The following is an 8,852-nucleotide window of genomic DNA, read 5'->3' on the forward strand; positions in this document are numbered from 1 at the left end:
TCCCAGCGGAACCTCCACCCTGGTTGTTCGTGGTCTCAGTCCAGCCGTCGATGGACAAAAATAAAACGTGGAATAACGGCTCGATTAACGGTTAGATGTTCCTTCTTTCAGGCAGGGGGTCAAAGGTCAGAGGTCACGGCGCTTGAAACCTCCCCTACGATCGAGAGAAAAATGGACGTAGGCTCCACGACGACGCGATTTGGAGCCTCCACCTCGGGTTCGCGCCCACCTGCCAACCGGGTGGGAGCCGGGCCGGGGCTTCCAAATTTGGTCGTCGGGCGGCGGAGTCTTGGTGTGCTGGGGGAGTGGTGGCTCCCAGTACAAGAAGCAAAGTTGGACTCTGGGATGTGTTTCTTCTCATTTTTCCATTGACTTCCATTCGGTCGGAGGTTTCCGGGAGCACCACCTCGTGGCCGTCGGCCGAACTGCGACGACGGAGACATGGATCGGACGGCAACCGACCTCGTAGAAGTTATGCTTCTTATTATCCGTGTTTTCAATGCCACATAGATATCCCTGTGTTGTAAATTGAAAACATTTCAACATTCCTGGAGGAAAGAAGCTCCGCTCGTTGGTTGTCATGGCGACGGCTGAAGCATCGCTTATCGCCGCCCGTGTTGTTTACATATTTCCTGTTGCTAAGTACGTGTGTGTGTTTCTCTGTTTGGTCACAACAACACCAGCGCCTGACACTCGAACCTCCCCAAGTACGTGTGTGTCTGGTTTCCCAGTGGTGGAGGAGGCTGAACCCAGCGCGCCCCCGTGCGCTCCCGGTGCACGCCCCGTCGCCGTGCGCTCCCGGTGCGCTCCCGGTGTGCTCCCGGTGCGCGCCCTGCCCCCGTGCGCTCCCGGTGCACGCCCCGTCGCCGTGCGCTCCCGGTGTGCTCCCGGTGCGCGCCCTGCCCCCGTGCGCTCCTCGTGCACGCACCGTCGCTGTGCGCTCCCGGTGCGCGCCCCGCCGGCCTGGCCTCTGTTTACATACTTTGTGGCTCTAAGTACATGTGTATGTTTTCACACCGCTCTCTTTCTTCGGGTACAACAAAACAAGCGCTCCTCTCTTGAACTTGACAGCTCGTCTCAGGCTAATGCTGCCTCCAGGGCTGAAAGGAGGAGGAGGAGAAGAGGAGAAGGAGTGGAGGAGAGGAGGAGGTGGAGATGATTCATGAGAATGCCAACCTGTCACCACACACACACACACACACACACACATACACACATACACACACACACCCACACACACACACACACACCCTGAAGGGACAATAGGTGCTGTTGCTTTTAGAGGTGAGTCGAAGCTGTATCACCTTACACTGTCTCTCTCTCTCTCTCGCTCCCTCCCTCTCTCTCTCTCTCTTTCATTATCTCTCTCTCTCTCCAACCCTCCATCATCATTAAAAGCTAAAGTTACTTTCTCCCCTCGCTGCACCCTCCTCACCTCGCCTCCTCCTCCTGCTGTGACCTGCTGACCACCTTCACACACACACACACACACACACCCACACACACACACACACACACACACACACACACACACACACACACACGCACACACGCACACATGCACACACACACACACACACGCACACATGCACACACACAAATTTCTCCAGTGTGTGTGAGAATGTGAGAGACAGTAATTTGTATGCCGAAAAGAGAGAGAGTGTGTTGGTACGCTTGAGACGTTTGTGTTTTGACAATTGTGTTGAAGAATGTCTGTTCCCACACACACACATACATACCCCCCAAACACACGCACGCACTCATGCACACGCACACACGCACACACACACACGCACACACACACACACACACACACACACACACACACACACACACACACACACACACACACACACACATAACCCCCCAAACACACGCACGCACTCATGCACACGCACACACACACACACACATACCACCCCACACACAGACACACACACACGCATGCACACACTCAAACATACACACACACACACACACACACACACACACACACACACACACACACACACACACACATAACCCCCCAAACACACGCACGCACTCATGCACACGCACACACACACACACACATACCACCCCACACACAGACACACACACACGCATGCACACACTCAAACATACACACACACACCCCACACACACACATATATATGTGTGTAATATAATATAATATAATATATAAACAGTCTATACTGAATATACAGTATGTATAGACAGTATGTATATATTGTATATATGTACAGTATATACATACAGTATATATTGTATGTATATACTTTACATATATATAATATATACAGTGAATATATACTGTATATATTGTATATATGTACTGTCCATACATACAGTATATACTGTATGTATGTATAGTTCACTACATGGCAAATGGTTCAGCAAAAAAGAAACTTCCAATACTTGGACACTGTTTGTTGACTCCATGTTGTGATGCATTGTGGGTAATGTCTCCTCCAGTTAGCGAGGTGATGGCAGTGATGGGAGCCCCTCCTCCACCCGCTCTGTAAACAGCAGTGTGGTGGGAACGGGGTACGCTCCATCCGTCTTCCTGTCAGGTAAGGTGAGACCATCAGGGTGGAGGAACACAGTGCACACAGCTTTACTGAAGTTCTGAAGTGTACTTCAATTATTGAAAGTAAAAGTACTTGTCATGATATAACAAAGTCAATAATACTTCGTAATGTACTACTGTACCTTTATTTTCTGCAGATGATACTGATGACTGTTTTTCAGATTGGGATGCTGTCATCGCAGGTGAAGGAGGGTGTTTCATCTTCCTGCTCGGTACCTGCTCGGTACCTGCTCGGTACTGACATTATTATTTCATAATGAATCTGTTGCAGAGTATAAATACAGAAACCGAGCCAGAGATACAGGTGCTGGTGCAGGTTCTCTGTTGTGTCCAGTCTGGAGGTTTTGAAGAAGCCTGGAGCAGAGAAGGGGAAGTTGAAGTCATCTCCACGAGCGCAGAGTAAGAGAGAGAACCTCACCTGCACCAGCCACAAGCAGGACGCTCTGCTGGGTTTTCAACAGCCGAGTCCAAACCCTGTCTCTTACACGCCTGCCGCCGCCGCCACTGCCGCCTGGTTGATTACGCTGCTTTGGTTCCTCTCTTGGTTGTGCTGCTGGTTAGCTGGTCGCTGTGCTGGTGGGGTTGGTTAATGGGTTGGTGAGGTCACACACGGTGTTTTCCGTCAGAGGTCATGTTGACGCCGGCGCGGCAGCGTTGTGCCGCCAGGTGCTGAGGATTAGTGCCGCTAAACTCTCTGTACCTTGAAGAGGAGTCAGCGCTTATCACCAAAACAGCGGCTTAAAGCCCGGCCGGGCACCCTGCCACGCCTCACGGCAAGAAGGTCCCAGGTGGGGCTAGAACCCGGGACCTTCTTGCCGTGAGGCGTAGCAGGGTGTGTCACGCCGTCCGTGTCACACCGTGCGTACTTGTCCTTTTGGTGTTGGACCTCCTACCGCTTCCCCTGAGCAAGGATCGACTGCATGCAGAGGATAAATCGTGAACATGAAACTCTAGAAAAAATGTGCCGCGCAAATACAGCTTCTGGTTGTGAGCCGCCGGCTCAGGGGATGGGAATGGATTGTGGAGGAGTCTGGACGTTTGTTTTCTTTGACTTTGCGTTGGGAAGTTCACCCCGTGTGCCATAAACTTTACTGCCCTCCACCATGATATGTCTGGGTCTTCCCGCCGGCAGTTAGTGCCCTGGACTCAGTAAAACAAATATATTTATCCAGGTATTACTTATTCCATTATTATATTCCATGCTGCTACTAATTATTTCCATTGCCTCTCTATTCTAGGTACATTATGGGTGGAGAGCTGTGGAGTGTGTGTGTGTGTGTGTGTGTGTGTGTGTGCGTGCGTGAGTCCGTGCGTGCGTGCGTGCGTGCGTGTGTGTGTGTGTGTGTGTGTGTGTGTGTCCTGATTGCTGAGTGAGGCTTCAATGTTCCCCGACAAAACAAAGTTTCCAGTAAAACAGAGATAATCTTTATCACCCAACACACAGACAGGCTCACACACACACACACACACACACACACACACACACACACACACACACACACACACACACACACACACACACACACACACGTCAAGTCTGTTTAGTGTAAACTACATTACACTACCTATCTTGCCAAAATATTTTCTTGTGCTTTCTAAGTGTTTGTGTATGTTTATAACTGTGTGTGTGTGTGTGTATGTGTGTGTCCAGAGGAAGGGGCAGGCAGAGTATATGTTTTCATCTATATATTTATATATATATATAAATTATTATTTGATGTTTTTCTGTTTTCGTCGTGTCAGTGTGACATTGACTAAAAGCTGAAACAAAGCGCTGAAATTGTTTCTACAGAACTGAACTTTCCACATGAAGTATATTATCACATCCTGTTCGCATAAATATATTTGCTGCTTTATTATATTCGCCAAATGTCAAATTTAATTCACAACTCATCTGGCAGGACGGGGATCTGCACAAAGCGCACTCCGTGTTCGCAAGTTTCAGCGTCTTTTAGCAAAACAAGCCTCTACATCCCTCCTCCCGTCACATCGCTGAAATACACACACACACACACACACACACACACATACACACACACACACACACACACACACACACACACACACACACACACAGGGAGCGCCAGGGGACATTCAGAGAACTTTTAGCTCGGGGTCAGAGGTCAGGGGCCTTTAAACCAACACTCTGCTTGTCTAAAGCTCACAGCAATTACCTCTCGGAATACACACATTCACACAGCCGCAGCCACTCACACACACACAATACACACACAATACACACACAATACACACACAATACGTGCACACAGAGCTGGAATAGGCTTGATTCATCAAAACCAATTAATCGTGGAAATGGCTGAGGTGAGAGGGAGAGAGAGAGAGGGAGAGAGAGAGAGGGAGAGAGGGAGAAAGAGAGAGAGAGAGAGAGAGAGAGAGGGAGAGAGAGAGAAAGAGAGAGAGAGAGAGAGAGGGAGAGAGAGGGGGAGAGAGAGAGTCACTATTCAGGTCCCGGACCCCTCGCTCACTTTCTCACCCTTGCACACCAACAGTGAAAGAAAAACAAGAGAGCGAGAGCGAGAGAGGAGCCCACAGAAGAGTGCAAATTAACTCCTTTTTCTTTCTCTCTCTCTCTCCTCTTTCAGAGTTGATGTCTTTTCACAGGCAGACTGGTGTGGATAATGAGAGATCAAGCAGACAATGCATCACATCGCGGCGTGGCGATGCGGTGCTGGCCCAGCTAGCGCTCGGCGCCAGTAATTGGCTGCTTTACATACGAAGGCCGCGAGCTATGAAAGGAAGGGTTGGTTTGTTTTAACACATGGGGAATGCTGACGGGAGCCTCCACCGCACTGACGCACAGAGACACCACCTCATCTCTCCGTCGCTCCGATCGGCGTAACCTTCAAAGCCTTTTCATCCATCAGCTGCGAACCAGAACCCCGCTCTCCGTGACGTCCCGTCCAGCCTCCAGTCCTTTCCCGGTTTTGATTGACGGCCATGAAGTCGCCGTTTGCTCTGCCGGTCGTCGTGGGTTCCAGGAAGCCTTGTCAAGCGTCGCGGATACCGATCTTTCGGCGCCGCCATCCCTCGACGCCCTGCTCGCGGCGGGCAGGATTTGAATAGACACCTGTCTTTCTCCCACCACAAGGTCACACCCTCGTGACACGTGCGTCTCCTTAGCGACTGTCACCTCCTCCGCCTTCCCTGTCCACGCGCTACCGGGCTGACGCCGGTGTGCCGCCACAGGACAGGTGGAGGTACAAATCGGCAAAGCCTCAGTCCCACCAAGAAGGGCTGGTTGGTCCGTCGCTTTGTGTGAAGACAGACGGGACTGTTTCAAACATGAAAACCGGCTGACCTTGAGAAGGGCGATCAGCTCCCACGATGTCAGAACTTAGGGAGTCCAAACAAAACGGACATTTTATCAACATCCGTACTTCTCGGTACGCCAACTTATTTGGCGTATCGTCTGTAACGTCTGCCAGGGCAGACCTGTATATGCAAAAGGTCACTAGATGCATTGACGCCGTTTTTTCGAGGATTGCTGTACGAACATTGAAAAGCCCCGGATGAACGGGGAGTGTCAGAGTGCAAACAGCCGCTTACAACTCAAGGGATTCGGATGAATACAGGAAACACCAGCGCGAGCTCCCTAAGTCCATTAGGACTGCAAAGGGTCAACACAGGGACAGAGTTTAATCATGTTACCGTGGCTCCGACACCAGGAACATGTGGGGTGGATTAAAAAACAAGCAATCCTATCCTGAGAGGGTAACACCCAAAACATGGTGTCGTGGTGGGCAGATGTGTGCAAATCCTGAAAAAAAGATGAATCCACGCCAGAATCCGGGACCGGAGGACGTCCACGGCCGCGTCCTCGGGGTTTGTGACGAGCAACGGGAAGACGTCTTCAACCGGTCCCTGTTCTGGGCCGTGGTCCCTCCACATGTGTCAAGAAGAAGTCGCCGTCGTCCCTGTGCCCAAATAACCCCAGGTCCTCTGTCCGAACCACCACCGCCCTGCTGCACCTTCATCCATCATTCTAAAGCACTTTGAGCGTCTGGTCAAAGTGCACTTCACCTCTTCTCTGCCGGCAACACTAGACCCACTCCAGTTCACCGCCGACCGGAGGACCACGTACGTACCCACCATGCCCTCTGTGCTCAGGGCTCAGGGCCTCAACGCCGCCCTATGCAGCTAAATCCTGAATCCAGGTGACTCCTCCAGACTGACTCTCAATGACGCCAATACTATCAGGTCCAGGTATTTCGTTCTGTAGTGCAGTGAAGATAAAGTACTTCCAAGCGGAGTGGGTTCGAGCTGAACTCCAGAGTTGAGTAATTTGAGGGTCAAACCTGGAATGCCAAACCGCTTGTTGCCGTCTGTACTTTCTTAATGGATCTTGTCAAGAGGAAACAAGATGGATCAGGTGTCGCCTTGGAACTGCTTTTGTTTTAAAACATTGTACCTTGAAAAGAACGTGCACATGACTCCTGCGGTGCACTGGAAGGTAATACTTGTTGATGGAGCCAACATGGCCGCCGTGGGGGCGCTGACTGAGCCCGGACTCATTTGGAGCGGCGTTTGGGAGGAGATCCAGGGTGACTGGCTCCATCTGTGCCACTGCCCCGCCCTCAACCGCTGCCACCGGCCGTCAATCAGCATCCGCCGTGACGTGACGGAGGCTTCATGAAACACCGGCGGTGTGAGGATGGTGTGAGTTACGTAGCGCCCCCTGCTGGTGGTGCTCATTCTGACTCAGTGGATCAGGATCGGACGAAGATATTTCATCTGAATATTTAATGATCAAGCAACCGGTGGAACGCAGCCCGATACAGGATCAATACAGAACGACCCACACTGTCTGTCTGTCTGTCTGTCTGTCTGTCTGTCTGAGGGTTACAACGTGTGCAGGTTGGTTTGGAGGAAACACTTGAGCGGAGTGGAGGAGAGAAAAAGGGAAGGAGGGAATGTGGGAAGGAGGTAAGGAGGACAGGAGGAAAGGATGAGGAGGGAAGGAGGGGTGGCCTGAAGTTCCCTCAGTCTTTCCTGCCGAAACTCAGAAGCTGTTTCCTGGGTAAGTTCTTTGTGGCGGCGTGCGTCCAGCCCGGCAGCTCTCTGACAGAGATTCCTGCAGTGATCTGTCGTCGGCTCTGGGCTGCAGAACGGCAAAGGCGTCTGCGGCGACGGGGAGAGCGATCTGAATACGGTCAGATTAACAATGCTGCCGGCGCTCTAATGACGCCGGCAAATAGCAGAACATGTCTGTGCCACAAAGAGCTTCTGTGTAAAGAGGAGACTTCAATCTCCCCAGGTGTCACCGGGGGGAGATGGAGGGATCAGGAGATAAAGAGAGGGAGGGAGAGAGAGAGATAAAGAGAGAGAGAGAAGGAGCCGCTTTGGAGTGAAGTCTAAATGGTCTTTGGCACAAAGTGCAGTTTAGCGCTGGAGCTGCTCCTCATCTGAGCCCTGAGCACTAAGCAGCAACAAAACAACTACAGGTACTTATACTGCATATGTACAGCAGTACTACTGCAGTACATATGCAGAACTACTGCAGTACTACTGCATCTGTGCTGCAGTAGTACTGCAGTAGCACTGTGTACAGGGGTAATCACTGCAGTAGTACACCTTAAGTATTTATACTGCATCTCTACTGCAGTACTACTTACAAGTAGATATTATGTGTACATGCTCGACCAAACAACAGGTTGAATAAAAAAAACCACACAATTCCTCAAATTCACCCACACACACAGTATATACAGATATATATGAATATATACATACTGTAAGTATGTATGATTGTAAGTATACATGCACAGTATCTATGAACACTGGATGTATGAGTGTGTGTCCTTGGCTGCCATCGCCCTGGAGACAGTAACCACGGCGACAGAGAAGAGCGTCGAAGTGATTTTTGACTGGCAGGAAAAGACCGAGAGAAAGAGAGAGAGATCATGTCATTCTCTGCCCCCCCATCCCTCCGTCGCTCCCTCCTCCACCCCTCCGTCGCTCCCTCCTCCACCCCTCCTTTGCCCCCTCCTCCACCCCTCCGTCGCTCCCTCCTCCATCCCTCCGTTGCTCCCTCCTCCATCCCTCCATCGCTCCCTCCTCCATCCCTCCATCGCTCCCTCCTCCATCCCTCCGTCGCTCCCTCCTCCACCCCTCCGTCGCTCCCTCCTCCACCCCTCCTTTGCCCCCTCCTCCACCCCTCCGTCGCTCCCTCCTCCATCCCTCCGTTGCTCCCTCCTCCATCCCTCCATCGCTCCCTCCTCCATCCCTCCGTCGCTCCTTCCTC

The sequence above is a fragment of the Zeus faber genome (genome assembly GCF_960531495.2).
Source record: "Zeus faber genome assembly, chromosome: 13".
Lineage (NCBI taxonomy): Eukaryota > Metazoa > Chordata > Actinopteri > Zeiformes > Zeidae > Zeus > Zeus faber.